This window comes from Cupressus sempervirens, chromosome 1 (genome assembly GCF_028749045.1).
Source record: "Cupressus sempervirens isolate cs-2001-9-10 chromosome 1, ASM2874904v1, whole genome shotgun sequence".
In the NCBI taxonomy this organism is placed as follows: Eukaryota; Viridiplantae; Streptophyta; class Pinopsida; order Cupressales; family Cupressaceae; genus Cupressus; species Cupressus sempervirens.
In genome coordinates, this window is record NC_143118.1 from 730,179,243 (window position 1) to 730,195,914 (window position 16,672).

The window sequence follows — 16,672 nt, forward strand, 5'->3', positions numbered from 1 at the left end:
TGTATGTGCTTCGTTAACCAAAAATTTTCTCTAATAAATTGCTTAGTTGGCAGCTTTGCAATGAACCAAACACTTTATAGTTCTTCATGTTTGCAAAAATTTCAAATTTTTTGTATTTTGGATATGTCTCCATCTCCCCCTCTCTTCCTCTTCTTTCCACTCTATCTTCATCTCTGCTTTTATCTATTCTAAACTAATGGTAGGAACTTTGATGCTTTGTGTCTCTTGCTTTTAAAAGGGAATGATGAAATTAAGGTTTCAAGATGGGGGATATGAAAAGTAAGAAGGATCCAAAAACTTCAACACATTTATGAAAAAGTCTTTATGGAGTATAAAACTACATAAAAATTCATAGATTCATTTTTTTAATTTAGTTTTATTGTTCATACCTGCTCATCCCAGAATTGGGCATACATACCATATAAATTTTAAATTTTAACTTGGCATCTATATACTCCAAAAGTATTTTCTTGGCCTTATTGAAAAATTTATTAAAACTGCCAAAGCTCATTGTGCTAATGTATCAACTACCCTTAGGAGAGGAAATAAATGTGAGTGATTCCACCATTGTTTTTTCCAACATTGGCATGGCAGGCATACTGGATGTCTGTCAAATTTTCCAAATCAAAGTTCATATACCTGTCGATTATCTTGGTTTTCCAATTCATTGGAATTATCTTGCCTTTCTACAGGTCTATGGAAAGTCAGTATAAGAAGAATAAAGAATGAACTTACACACTATGAACAAATGGTTTAACTTTCATAGGAAGAGTCTTATTGATGGTCTGCTTTCTCCAACTGTATGTCCATCATTTAATAGCTATAGAATCTCCCATTCTCGCTTGTTATGGTTTTGTGCAGTACACATTTCCTCTTTCTATAGTTGTATGCAGTCTAAATGAAATCCATGCTTTTAGTTGTATGAACAAGTTTTAGGATGATGTCAGCATAAGGTTTCTTGGGAAATTAGTAATTCTCATTTGCTTCTAAGTTGTAGGTCATCTACTACTTAGTGACATTTTTGAGGATTCTTTTCGAGGCATTTGGGTATATCATTGTAGACATATGTCTAAACAATATTGTAAAGTTCATGTCCTGGGAAATTGTAATTAGTTTCCTTCTCTGATACACTTCTTTGTTTTATCTCAGAATACACTCTAAAAGATCTTGAACCATTTAATACTAGGAGTACAAAAGTTATTCCAATCAAGACAAATAGAATGCATCTCAAGACTTTTATTCTACATCAGCATTATTTTCTATTCAAAGTCATGTACCTTTATATATTGTTCAAAGAGCCTCATTTTTGTTCCTTCTTGTGATGCTTTTCATTAGTCCTATCCATCATTTAGTGTTTTCTAAAGCTCCTGTACATATTTGGATAACTATCAGAATAGTCATGAAATGTCTATTGATCTTGTTGAGGTTCAAAGCATTCCTTTCAGGCATTTACTTTACATAGAATATTCAATCCCAAAGCTTCTTTCACATTCCTTTTCTGCCTATCATGAATGTTCAGTTATAACTATCTTTGGGTTACAAAACTATGGGAATTTCAGAATGATCAATCTCTTCCATGGATCCATGAGGAAGCTTTTCTAATAGGCCAAAATATCTTATTATGTTGCTATATAGGGATTGTGCATTAGATCTCTCTCATTAATGTCAATTGTTGTATCATTGGTGATAACACAGTCCCAAGACAGTGCTGAGATCCAAGGATGCAATAAAAAAGCTACAAGTTTAGAACTTCATGACACTTCAAAGCATGAAGCCTTAGATGCATAGGACAACATCTAAACATAGGATAAATTAGAGAAATATTTAGTATCTTATTGAGCTTCACTTTGTTTCGAGAATAGTTTAATATTCTCTATTAAATAGGGCCAACCATGTGAAGGTGGAAGCTCATTTGGCCCCACCCCCCTCCCCCTAACATCACTTTACATTCCCTGTTAACATCTAACATTCATTCTTTCTTTCAACAATTAATAAAATGTAACATTCAATCAATATCACATGATAACATTCAATCAATATCACATGATAACATTCATTAACACATTAGATTCATTAACATGCAACATTCATCAATATTCTACATTCATTAGCACATAATTAAATTCATTGAGACATAAAATTCAGTCATTATCAATTAAGGTATGTAGATGACAATCATTTCTTTTTTTCTTTCTATTTTTTTTTTTATGTAAGCTCTAAGACGAGCATCAATGTCATCATCAATTCCCCCCTCATTAGTTGTTCTGTTCTCTATTCTTGATGATCTCAAATTCCTATGCTGTTGCAAAGGGGGGTCCTCTACAATAACAAACAAAAGAGTTAAATTAAAAATAATTTATTATAATTGTTACAAGTATTTAATTATTTTAAATAACATAATTGTGGTGCTCTTTACTTGATCTGACCACATCATTTTGTCTAGACTCAACGTCAACACGCTTATGAACATCAACCACTCAATCCTCTACAGCTGCTATACAAAATGTTACATTAATCCAAACACCAATTGCAATTACATATAAAAAATTTAATAGAAAATGTATACCTCTACCACTAGGATGCACATCATGCAAACCTTCAGCATCCATAGATTGTGTAGAAGGATTGTTGGGCTACATTCCAACATCCTACGCATTGTTATCATTACTTGCTTAAAATAGATATACTCACTTTATATTGGAAGTTAACATCAAATACACTAATTTGTAAAGTATTCAATTTGAAATAAATTTCATTTAGCTTATTTACCTGTGGCTCAGATGCATCATTATTAGAACCTTCCACACTAATTTTAGCTTGTAGCTACTCAGCCACAGTTCTATGGCCTTATTGGAAACCAATTCCCTTATCCTCTTTTGTGAGGCATCTGTTGAACTCTGAGCCCTGCATTTTTGTGTGGTATGGTGAATTTTACTTGCATTTTTTTATCAACCAATGGAGGGTAGTTAAAATATCAAAAGGAAATACAAAAGTTTCCAAAACACTTGGTGTCAAGGTTGGGTGTATGAGGCCTTGAATGTTACAAGGGAGAAGTAACTAATATGCAACCTTATGTGATGAGTTGGATCCATGAATTAAAGGAGCAGTTGTAACAGCAAATTAGTTCCTTGTTTGAAGGTGAATCAAGCCTTGAATGTTCTTGTGGAGAATAGAGGATTGGGTTGATAACTTGAATTGCTTAGTTGTTCCAAGGTGCTAGGAGTCTGTTGGTGCTTCCAAAGTGTGTTACTCTGCATCATATATTGCTATGGAGGAACACTGAGATCCAAGTTGAGGATCAGGAGCATAGACAAGCTAGTCTATCCTAGCATTTCCCATCACAATATATAAAAAATTTGATACACTTTTTCATTTACTAATACTTACAACTCGTGCTTGAAGTTTCAAAAAACCATCAGAGCTGAGCTTGTGCATCCTGTGCTTTTCTAGTCTTGCCTTTGTTGCTTTTGATGTGTTAGGAAATCTATGAAAAGTTTGAAATATGTTAGATAGTATAAATATAGAGGTTAATTAGTACATAATTACATTCTCAATAGTATCACATACCTTTTTGTACTCTCTACTGTTGTAATATTATTTTTCTTGTCAGCTTTATACTTTCCATCCAAAATTAGAGCCTGCCACTCAACCTCAAGAACATAGGGCAGATGCTCGTACCTAGGGTTATCCTATAAACTTTTTCTATACTGGTCCCTAATATACTTCAAACATGAACCAGCTTTTTCAAGGAGCTTTTTTCTCTCAAATGCATGAGGTCCAAAGAGTTGGGTCATGCTCTCTATAAGATCATCCTTAAATGGTTTATCTTGGTTATTCCACCTTTTAAGTAAAAAAAAACATGTTAGACTCATAAATGGAGTGAAGATACCTTTAATATAGTTCAAGAAATGGATGAAAAGGAAAACTATTCTAGCAATGATATGAAATCAAAATAGTGTTTTGGGGCTTTAGTTAGGATATAATGTTCCACCAGGTACATAGGGTGGGCCCGAATATTCACAAACACTCATCACCAAGTTTTTTTCCAAAAAAATCATTCCCTACAAAAAAATCATGGGATCATTAGTTGATGAAGAGTGATCAAAAACTAAATTACTATTATATCAATATAGAATAATAATAACTTCAAATTACCTGGAATTTTGCCTACTTTTAATGGAATGCCTTCATTGTCGCTAATGATCAATATGTCATCCTTCACCGTTCCCATACTAGGAACATAGGAACATCCAGGAAATGATGTTGTAGATCCTATTGCAAAAAGTTTCATAAGTTTCATAAGTCTTTGTCACAAAGTATAAAAGAACAAATGATAATTGATGTTAAAAAGTTGTAAAAAAAAATTATTTGTTGTTGTCATAAGACAGTTATGAAGGGCAATTGGCATCCAAGGAGTCTTTGTTTAGTTTGATGCATCAATTAGATGGGAAAGAGGCCTGAAAAGAAAGGTCTTTATAAGACACAAGTGTTGTAGTTGAGAAAAGGGGCGTGTGTGTGTATGAAAAAAAGATATAAATAAAAGAATTCTGCACTTCACTGTCACAGGGACAGTTTTATAATTTGCAAGATTCAGACTGGTAACTCAATAAGGTTCTTTCCATTCAAATGTTAATATTTTGCTTCTTGAAGAGATTTTCATGTTTGGTTAACTTTGTGCAAGGGTTTTGTAAGTTATTCTCAAGAAAACCTACTTTTTAGATCTTTGTTGTCACAGGAAATGTGACAATCTATCACTATTTTGAAGTAATTTGGGAAAATTTTTTTGGATACAATTGTTAATTGTGTATTGTCTTTGATGTTACACAAATTTCATATCAACCATTAGACAGAGTCTACCGAGCTCAGATGGTTAGGAAAGCAATTTATAGTGACTACCAAGCATTCCTAAACATTACACAGAAAGTTAGCTTTTATCAAGCTCACTTGGTAAGCAAAGGAAAGTTAGCTTTTATTGAACTCACTCATTAAGAAAAGGAAAGTTAACTTTTATCAAGCTCACTTGGTAAGAAAAGGAAAGTTAGCTTTTACCGAGCTCACTCGGTAAGCAAAGGAAAGTTAACTTTTATCGAGCTCACTCGGTTAACAAAGGAAGGTCAGTATTTATAGAATTAACTCAATCTTCGAAGGAAGTTGCAAGGTTTTCAGTGTTTACCGAGCTTCACTTGGTTAACATGGGGAAACCATTTTGAAGCATTGGTCACCGAGCTAGGTCGGGCAACAAAGAATTTTATGATTCTAAAGAATTAAGTTTAATTGTTTTGTGTAGCCAACTGATTTATGTTTTTTTTCAGTTGTTGTAAACTTGTAATTGAGCCGACTTGACAATCTGTAAGGTATATATGAAAAGTCAAGTTGTGAATTCACAAGTAAGTGTGTAAGTGTGTATGGATGCATAAAAGTGTGAATGTATGAATAAGAAAATACATGAGCGAATGTTGAGGAAGAATTTGTCATCCCTATGAAGCTACAAAGTTGCATTCGATCGGTGAGGATTTAATGAAGTAGAACAGAGATCTATATTCAGCAAAGATAAGTTGTATATATCTCAGATCACTTCATTGTTGCATTCTAATCATTGTAACAGTGATTCAAAATCTCTTAACAGAGTTGGTTTGACAACCATTTTGTAAATCCTCTAACAAGGTGACAATTCAGTTGAATTGTTTTAAAGACCTCTGACAAGGCCACTTCTAGCAAGGTGATCAAATCCTCTAACAGGGTCACACCTAATAGTGTGTTTTGTAACCTTTAACAGGGTTGGCTCCTAACAGGGCTCACTTCAAAAGAGTGAAAATTGGTAACTAGTTACTTGGTGGTTTTTCCCAAATTGGGTTTCGACATTAAATCTGGTGTCTCTTGTGTTCATGTTATTTCTTTATGCATGCATGTTAATCACTTTAAATGCTTAATAAAGTTAACAGAACATCTATCTAGTTTTAGCATTTATTTGTGTGGTTATCAAGTGTTAGCAGCAACTATATTTTAAGACATCTAAGGATTTGTAGAAATATTTTTGTGGTAACTAATTCACCCCTCCCTTCTCAGTTACTCCATCTCTATTTCCAACAAATGTGCCTCTCCCACTTTCTGTGATTAAAATGTAACTTGTGGGAGAGGTACTAAGGCTTGTAAATATAATTACTTTAACATGATTTAGATGCACGTGATAGTGAACAAAGAAAGGAATGGCAGGGTGACTGTTGAACCAAACTGTGAAGGTGCATTTTCAAGGCACCACATGGTGAATATGATGATCTGAGGGTTCGAATGACTAAACCCTACTTGAAAACATCTAAGAGGGTTTTTTTAAAAGTGTTTGAGCCATTAGAAATATTTTATAAGTTGATTTAGGGTCTTTTCTAGGAAGCCCTTGGCTAGAAACCCTTAAAGAGAGGGATTGATAGAAAAGTATCTAGAAATGCATGGAGGGTTAAACAAGTTGAGGAATCCTACTATTTATTAGATGCATTAAGGTTCTATAAAGGTTTGGGAGGTTGATAATAAGCAAAAAAGGTAGTTTCTTTGTTAGGCAAGGGCTAATTAGGCCTAATTGATTGTAGAGATGGCCATAGAAGGGTTCATCAGTCACAAGTTGAAAGGTTGATATTTGCAAGGATTTAAGAACTCATTAAAGGGTATTTGAAGAGGTGGAGAAGTTACCATGGTGTTTGAGAAATTTGGAAGAAAAATACAATTTGCTTGCAAGACAGGGCTAATAAGACAGTCCTACAAAAGGAAGTTTTTAAGATTGTTATAGAGTTGATGCTTGGTAGGGGTTGAAACTCCTTAGTTATGCTATTTGAAGGTTATTGAGGCATTGGAAGGATTAGGAGAATCCTTGAAGATAGAGATTAAGTGTTGATTGCATGAAGGGTGAATTAGGAGTATTCCCAATGAAAGGGAAGTTGAAACATGGACATAGTGAATTAAAAGTTGTTCAAAATGAATCAAGGTAGTGAACCTGTTATAGAGGAGTGTTTGGTTGATATCCTAAAGTCAGGGACTTCTTATTGATCCTTGAGTTGAACTCTAGTTCCTTGAGTGGATTCCAAGACATTGTTGAATCCTCAAGTAACTTATGAAGGGTGACTATTGGGATGATGGAAAATTAGATATAGATCAGAGCCAATTAGACAATTATTTCATCAATAAAAGCAATATTTATTCACATCTCATTGCATGATCAAGCACATGAATATGGTTCAGGGCACCTAACCTAGGAGGCAGGGGAACAAGTAGGGAACAAGTACCTAGGAGGCAGGACACCTACCCACTCCATGGAAGGGTGGATTCAAGCAATTTAGGAAGTTTTAACAAGGTTTGTTCCATACTTTAGTAAGTTGGCCCATGTTTGGTAATATTTTGTAATAAAGGCACATGTAAGGCCCATTAGCACTTTGGTGTGGTTATAAACCAAGTGACTCAAATGGGACCAAAATGCCTTAGAATAGGGTGTTTGAGTCAATATAGGCCTAGAGAAATGACCATGTACTTTTTAAGTTCATTAGACTTACCAATTTGTAAAAAATGAAAAAATTGCCTAAAAGTTGCTGACAACTTTTAAAATGCTAATCGGTAATTACAAAAAGTTGTTTTTTATTTGTTTCATGGTTGGAAATGGCTTTTTGGTTGTTCCAAAAATCATATAGGCCTAAAAATATGTCATTTGAGGTCTCAATTGGAGGGAGAGATCAGGTTGTAGCAGATGCTTGGAGAAAATGAATAAAAACCTCTAATTTACTGGTAAAATTGTTGTTATAGTGGGTTGTATAGTTTTGTACAGTACTTTCATGATTAGTCTACAAGTGGATTAGTGGTGGATGTGTGTTTAGAAGGTTTGGCTTTGATTTGATTCAATTTACAATTGTGGTTTGTGAGTTATTAGCATTTTTGTCCTGAGAGGTCTGAATAGCCTAGTTTTCTAGGGCCTTGTACAAATGTAGCCCTAACTTGTAAATCCACTAGTGGCAATCTCTAAAACTAATGTATATTCAAGTTAAGGGACCTATCTACATTATTCTAGGAGTTGGAGGCATGGTGAGAAGGGAAAGTATTTTTCCAAGCTGACACTAGGTCAAGCAAGACCATGTGCTTGATTGGTTATTGTTGTTATTGTTGTGACAGTCATGTTTGGAGGCACTTCTAATCTATGTGAGTGCTGAAGTTAGATGCATTGAATGTGTTTAGGATTTCCATAAGTTATTGGGGTCTTGGGAACCCACCTAGTCCATCCTTCCTTGAAGCCCTACTCTAATTTGATCAACTAGGCCTAGGTACCAAGTAGCAGTTTGGAGGGTGCTGGAGTAAGATCATCCTAGAAACTTTTGGGATTCTAGAAAGTGTCTTAAGAGGTGCCTAAAATAGTGGAGAATTCCCTATGCCATAGAGGGATAGTTGGTGAAAATACAAGAAAATGAATCAGAAAGGCTACAAGGATTGTAGGCCTAGAAGTGCAAAGGATTTTTGTGGATTTGGTAGATTCCAAACAAATTGAGGATTGTGGTTGGACTGAAGGTATTGGTTGCTATCACCAATTCTTGTGTCAGTGAGTGAATTTTTTGAAGTGGATTGCCCCATTTGGTCTCAGCAGTTGTGTATACCCAGTGTGGGTAAGGGGACTTATACCAAGTCCTAGATCCAAAATTTGGATTGTGAAAGCCTTCTGAAGGCTAGTAGAAGAAGTGGCTTCTAGACTCTGTATTATAATATAATTACGATAATATACTACAAGAAAAGATGATCTTCAATATTACAATCTTTCATAACTAAAGATAGCTAATTGAAGTTTGACCTATAACATAACCTTGTATATCCAAGGTATGAATGGAGTCAAGTTCTTATGGTTTGGAATCATAAAATTGTGAAAAAGTATAGACGTTAAGTGACTACCAAAGGGGGGTCATTACAATCTACATTGTAAACACATAACACTTAAACACATAACAAAAGAGAGAAAAAAAGGGATTTGTGTACCAATAGATGGTGCAACAGTCAATGTCTGTAAGCTACATGTTGTCGACTTAGCAGTCAAAAAGAGATTTGTGGTTGTCTTGGATGGAGGCGGCATCATCATAGGATACAATTGATTTAAAGCTAAAGAATAAAATTGTTAGAGCATGCATAAATATAGAACATGTGGATTAGCATGGACAAGATTGTTAGAGCATTAAAAAAAAGGATTGTTTAAGCATGTATTGTCAATTATTATGATCATTCCTATCTATATTCAGTGGAAAACACAAGTGGGGAATGGAACATGCGATCTACTTGAACCACCTACAACACGCTCATCATGGGTATGGGGCTTGAAATCATGCAAAAAACTCTATAAAGACAACACATCCATATTTTAATTAATGCCATAAAAGAGCATAACATAAAAATCATTATTGAACTCTTGTTATAATTAAAAATTTCATTAATACTTACTTTTAAGGTTTCAGAGGTGTGCAACAATTCAGATCCCCTATCTTTTATTTCCTAAGTAGTAGGCTTTATGGTTGCCAAATGTATAATTTCTCTGCCAATTTTCTTTAGCACCTTTTTAATTGAACCGATCGAGTCATCGATCTCTGCTAAATCAATATAGAAAGGGTCCTCCTTAGGGGGAGGCTATTGAGGGACTGCAAGTTCCTTTTCCTCCCTCCAACCATTGGCCCTCTGTGAAAACAATAGTATTAGTATTATCAAAATTACTCCAAAACAATGAAGAAATCAACATTAAAAAATAACATTTTTCTTCTATCTAGTTTGCACAATTACAATGAATTTTACCTGCTCATGTGTAGATGAGCCGAGAACATTGCCAGCATCCCCTCTGGGAGGTTGCTCCATATTGTGCCCCTGTGTCAAAGATCAAGTATAAAAATGTTAGCCAAAAATTTATTGACTAAATGGTATGTTGGAGTCATTGATTAGAAGTTGGTTTAATAGTATGTACCACCCCATCGATAGTAGCCTCATTTGTATCTATGCAGTTCAAATTGTAATCAATAAGAAGCTCTTCCCATGCACATATTAATTTTATCACACAGATGAATACACGATTTCCCTCATGCACCTCAAATATGCAATTGGGTTGCTTTATAGTTGACCTAGGTCATGTATTATTTATAAAACTTGCAATATTCCCTATTGCTTTTGGCCTTCCATCAATGTATATAGCCACACTTTTACTTTGATTATTGTCTTGCTGTTGTATATAATTTGCTGAGAGGGCATACCTACAAATACTTTTTTTTTATTGAACAATATGCATCCAAAATTTGTAATTGTAACATGGTCCAACATACTCCATCAATTCAAAAACTTTTTTGTAAGACACCTTTATGTCGTTCATAGAAAATAGGCCCAAACCATGTAATGATGATGGTGCTATGCGATATATCCTCTCATTAACACAAAATCCAATTTTTATTGGAGGAAGTTCCTTGGGTACCCAATGTTTCTGTAGATGTTGGTACCTCAAGGGAACCTCGATGTTGCCTTTCATCTCATCATCATAAGAACATGACCACCCTTGAGAAAGGAAAAATTTCATGCGTTTATTGAATTTCCTTCTAGTCCTTTGACCTCTAGTTAATCTCCCTGTTCTAGATAAACTGCATGTCTCATTTTCCTCTTCTATTCATATATTTCCCACACTCGAGGAAGACACTTTTGACAAATACCTATTTGATGGTACCTACAAATGGGAGAGATCTTAGAAGACATCAATCTTACTATTGATAAGTGTATTAAATAGACTATCTATAAGGAGTATTGACTTATACCTGTCGATCCATGAGACTGTGCGAGATGCTCCTGAAAGGGGTTCAGTTTCCTACAAATGTAATTCAATTATCATGAGCATAATCACATTATAATCATAATCACATCCATCATAAGCATCACATAAAAATTAAAAACATTAAAAGGTACACAATATAACACTTAAATTAGGCTCACATTATAAGCCTACTAGGGAAGTAGGCCTAGTGAAGGGCTAAAACTAGGTTTTTGTATCAACTGATGAGTTGAGGGCTTAGTCACCTTGGGGACATGCTATTTGAAGTTGTTTGATGTGTGTGGAGGTGGAGGAAACACCTAGTTAAGGTGAAGTCAAGTTTGGCACCTATGGAGGCATTGTGAGCATTTGATAGTTTGTTGATTAGATTGCTTGGATGAATCCATTAGATGGATTGAGGGACATTCATGGGATTATTCCAAAGATGTAGAACCTAAGGTGGCATAAGGATTTGGTGTGCACTCTGATAGGTTATGGAGTTGGCTTGGATCAAGGAGATGGATCTTATGAAGATGCTTGGGTGGTGTTGTGAGAACACTATGGAAGTCCCTCTTGTTATGAATGATTGCAAGTCCACCTAGGGTCTCTGCATCACCTATAGAGGAAAATTTATTAACCAAAAAATTGGGTAAGCACTTATATTATGTCTTCCCTATGAATTTTATTCTAGGTACAACTCCCTATTATAGATATTTAATGAATTCCCTTTTCTAAACTAAACAGTTACAAATGTTTTTGACCTGAAAGAAAATAAGGCTCAATACATTCACGCATCAATATGTGTTTTAAATAGTTTTATTTAATTAATTTAGATTAATAGTTAATCTACATTAGCAATATTCTATTTGTAGTTGAAACTTGTAGCTTTTAAATAGATAATGAATAAACTATGTAACCATATAAGACAAATATATTTCTATCAATAAATGAATATTAATTAGATTAAGGATTGATGGCATACCTCTAAATTTCATCATCATCATCCTCGTCATCATCATCATCATCATCCTCGTCATCATCCTCATCATCATCATCATCATCCTCGCCATCATCATCATCATCATCATCGTCATCGTCATCATCATCAACATCATCATCATCAACATCAACATCATCTTCATCATCATCATCAGTAGCAGCATCATTGTCATCATCTTCTTCTTGTTCTTTTTGAAAATTTGTGTCAAGAACATCATCTAATAACTGTTGATCATGATCACCATCTACATAATCTTCTACTTCTTCGATATCTTCTTCTTCCATCACATTATACTTTATTGGCCTTCCTGTCTATTCATGTCTAACAACAAATTACCAACCTGGTTTATGTGGAACCTCTAAGTAAAATACCTACTCACATTGGCTTGGAAGAACATAGGGCTCATCCCCAACTAACTCAAATGAACTTGTATTAACCATTGTAAATCTATTATCATGTTCAATAACAGTTCTATTAGGATCATTTGGATTAAGTCATAGCCTATACCATTTGACAACAAAGAGTACTAATTTGAAGGAACTAAAGTCACACTCAAGTATATCATCCAAAATGCCATAGTATCAATTTTTAGAATCTCGAGGATGTAAGTCATTTCTAGATGAAATATTAGTCACTTGAATGACTATAATTATTTCTGAATCACAAGTTTTCTTCGTGTCATCCAACACTTTGATGCAAAATTTCTAACCGTTAGAGAACATAGCCGTGTGGTGTTTAACCTGCAATAATATGTGAAATGTGTCAAAATTATCGTATCATGAGTTGATAAACATACGGGTGATTAATAAATTTGTACGTACCTAGGAATCTCTTAAACCACATGCTAAATCTATTTCCCTTTGCGTAACATTAGAATCTCCATTACGATGAGCTTCTTTAACCAATGAAGATACACCTTCCCATGTTAATGTGTGACCAGAATGTTGACAATGTTCAATCCATATCATCATCCAATCAAGATTATTTGCAATATACAATTGTAGTGCATCCCACTCTCGAGCACCTATACAAAAAAAAATAGACAACTTACAACCGATTTATTTTGAAGATTAAGAAATAATTTATTACAATAAGATCTTATAATTTATTACCTCTCACTTTCCTCAATGTACCTTTCCCCATCAAGTACACCACTTCTAATTTTTTAAAAGGCTTGAGATCCCAAATGTGATCTACATGGATATTTGATGCAAACTTAGGAAGATATTCAGTAATGTACACCATATCTGGTATACCATATATCCCTCTACCATAGAACCCTCAGGATGTGCTCTTTGTTGAACCAAAGCCTTCAAAGATTTCAAGTGCCTCTCAACCATCCACATTGACCTAGTGTGTACAGGTCCACACAATTCAATCTCCTCAACTAGGTGTATGAGGTAGTCTTCATGTGCATTGAAAAAAGTTGGAGGTAGACACTTTTGCATTTCACATAATAAATGAGGAATTCTTCTCTTCCAATAGTTTATATCTTCTTTATGGATTTCTTTAGATGAAAACCACCTACATTAAGAGATTCAAGTCACAAAAAATATATAGATACAAGACTTTACAAAATAATATACAATAGATTAAATAGCAAAAAAAACAAATCACGAATATAATAAATATATACAACAAATTAAACAAATATTACTACTTACCTCATGTATTTTCCAAGATTGTATATCACTTGTTTAATGTTATTATTGAAGTGCTCTAGGAGAGATAGAGGAAGCACGTACTGCAGTAATTATAAAAAAATCATTTCATTGTTTTCTAACATAACATAACTTTTTGAATGACGAGATTTCATCTTTGGACCACAAACTGGACATGCAAATTTTCCCTTTATTTGAAGACCTACAAGATAATGATATAATTAGATTATTAAATATGTTGATTTTTTATAATTAAAATTATCGTGCGCAACTTGAATTCACTATAACATACCACAAAAATGTGTTAGCCCTGGGGCATCATGTATTGTCCATGCAAGTATTGCATGGAATTGAAATTGTCTTTGCCCTATTGGTCTAGACATGTCATACATAGTGACATCGTTCCATAACTCCACCAACTTGTTGATAAGAGGCTCAATATATACATTCATATCTTTTACTTGATATTTACCTACTTGAATGAATAGTAACATTACATAATTATTGTGACCATTTTACTGCAAAATTTGTAAGTACATGTCAATTAATAACTATCAAATGATAAGATACATGGAACAATCATTGCCACCATAATGTGCTCCCTCTTTATTGACATCCATGAAGGAATGCTATTATTGATAACAAAAACAAGCCACACCAAGTAAACAGATCTCATCTCTCAAAATGGATTGACACCGTCCGCTGCCAATGAAAGCCTGAGATTACAAGGTTCTTCTTTGAAGTGTTGCCACTTTTCCTCTATGTGCATAAATGCCAAACCATCTGCAGGGATTCGAATAATGTCATCTCGAATTCTATTGTGTGCATGATAATCCATAAATTGAGCCAAGCTACTACACCTAAATAATTGTCGCATCCGTGGAATAATGGGGATGTAACGAAGAACCTTTTGAGGCACCTTTTTTGTTAGTTGATCTGTTCAATATCTACTCATATGACATATAGGGCATTGTGTTGAAAATTCATGTTCTTTATAATATATAATATGATCATTGGGACAAGCATGTATTGCTTCATACTCCATTCCAATATCTTTCATAACAGCAGATAATTCTCGATATGAGTGAGATAGAATATTTGATGGTGGTAATAGAAACTCACCTATCAATCTATAGAAAAAAATAAAAGTTGTTAATATAAACAATATTAGTGGTACATTATTCACCCTTTGTTAACTGTAAACACATATATGACATACCTTAACATGCATGACATTGTTATGTTGGATAAACCATTCATAACCTTCAAGTTCAACAACAACAATATAGAAAAGAGAAGAGTTCTTTGGGAGTCTTTGTATATGGGCTTGTATGCCTTCTCAAGTAGAGATACATTAAGGCTATCATCATCATCATGATCAAATATGCTTGGACTAAATGTGTCATGGATCAATGTATTTATACCATCATCTTTAATTGTGTTTTCTAGCGCATGATCATCATCTTCCATGGGATTATTATCTTCACCTTGGATATTTGCACCTCCATGTTCCTCCACTTCAAAAACCATATTCTTCGAATTGTTGTGGTTCATATCATGTACTTCCCTAGGGAGATCAACCTCTATAAAATTTATTAACATAAATAAACCATGATCATCAACTTATCATCAAGTGATTTCATATGTATATAAATTGTTAAAATGATATAATGAACAACTTACCAATGGATGATAGTCATGCCCCCCTTTAATGTGACCATTCTCCCTATAATGTCTCTTAACTATTTTGATTAGCAATCTTCTACAGTTTAAGCCCTTACAAATTTTGTAAGGACAATAACATTTTCCATCACCTTTTCTTTTCAATTTAGACCACAATCTAGCAATTGTCTCCCTATTTTGTTCTTCGCTTATATTATCTGACATGATCGTTCTTCGCAGGAAGCAAAAATTGGGCTATGAAAACTTCGGTCTACAACTTTCACAAACTAAGAAAAACTGTCGAAAGTACACAAATCTTCTTAGACCTAGTTAAATACTTTAATATTTAAAAATTCTTTCTTTGACTTTATTCCTAAGACATTTAACCCCATAAGATTATTTGTAAAACTTTGACCAACTGCCTGAAGGTCTTATTTCAAGAGACCTTACAACATTAAGCCACTAAAAGAAATTTCAAAACATATAAGCTAAAAGTCTAGTTAAAATATACATTAGATTAAAAAATATACAATTTTCATACCTAAGTGTGCGGCTATAACTCATGCAACAACCTTCTTGCTTAGCTATAGAAGCTCTCCAGCAATTGAATTATACAAGATATAAGGCCTAACAGCAATTTCAAAACATATAAGCTACAAGGCATGACATATTACATAACATGGCAAAAGGAACAAAATTTACAAGCTTTATCAAGACATATTAAACGACATCATCGTGCTAGAGAGATCACAATTATATGAGTCAAACATAGTCATGAAAAAGCACATAAATTAGTTATTATATGCAATTAAAAGATATATAGTTAGATAGGGACATCCATAGGACATATTGAAGAAATGAAATGGTCATATAGGTTTTATATAGAATTTTGAAGATGATAGTGTTCTAAGGCAAAGAATCCATTCATCTTTAGAGAGTATCATGATCGAAATCCTAAAGAGAATTGCACATGAACGTAGGTATTTATTAAGCTATAGTCTATTTATTGCAAGCGATCTGCACACCCATGTAGAAGAAAAATGGTGAGTAATTACTAAATCAATTGGAAAACAAAGCAATAGAAAGAAACACTCATCACTCCAATCAAGAAAGTAAGGCGAGGGAGGCATGGTCAAGATAGCTAAGCTTCATGCAAAATGCAAGGATGTTACAATTTGTTCACTGATATCAAACAAAAAGTACACTCACATTGTGCCTTCGACATAAAAATTAATCTAATTTTTTGGGTACTTGTTAGTTCCATCCAGTAAATATTCATGTCCACATGTAATAAGGTTTTCATTCGAATCTTAAATAATAAATCTTGCACTTGAAGATCTAAGATTATCCTTCAAAGCACTGCAAAAATTACACTTCCACCACCCTTCAATAGGTTTATCAATATTAGCAATCAAAACAACAGATGGATGAGCCCAACCTAACCCATTTATGGGAAAAAAGGTTTTAGATAATCTAGGTGAGATTGATCCAAAGGTGATGCACAATAGTGAGATCATTAGCCTAACTACACCTCATGACTTGCCTTCGCACCAACTCAGCTAC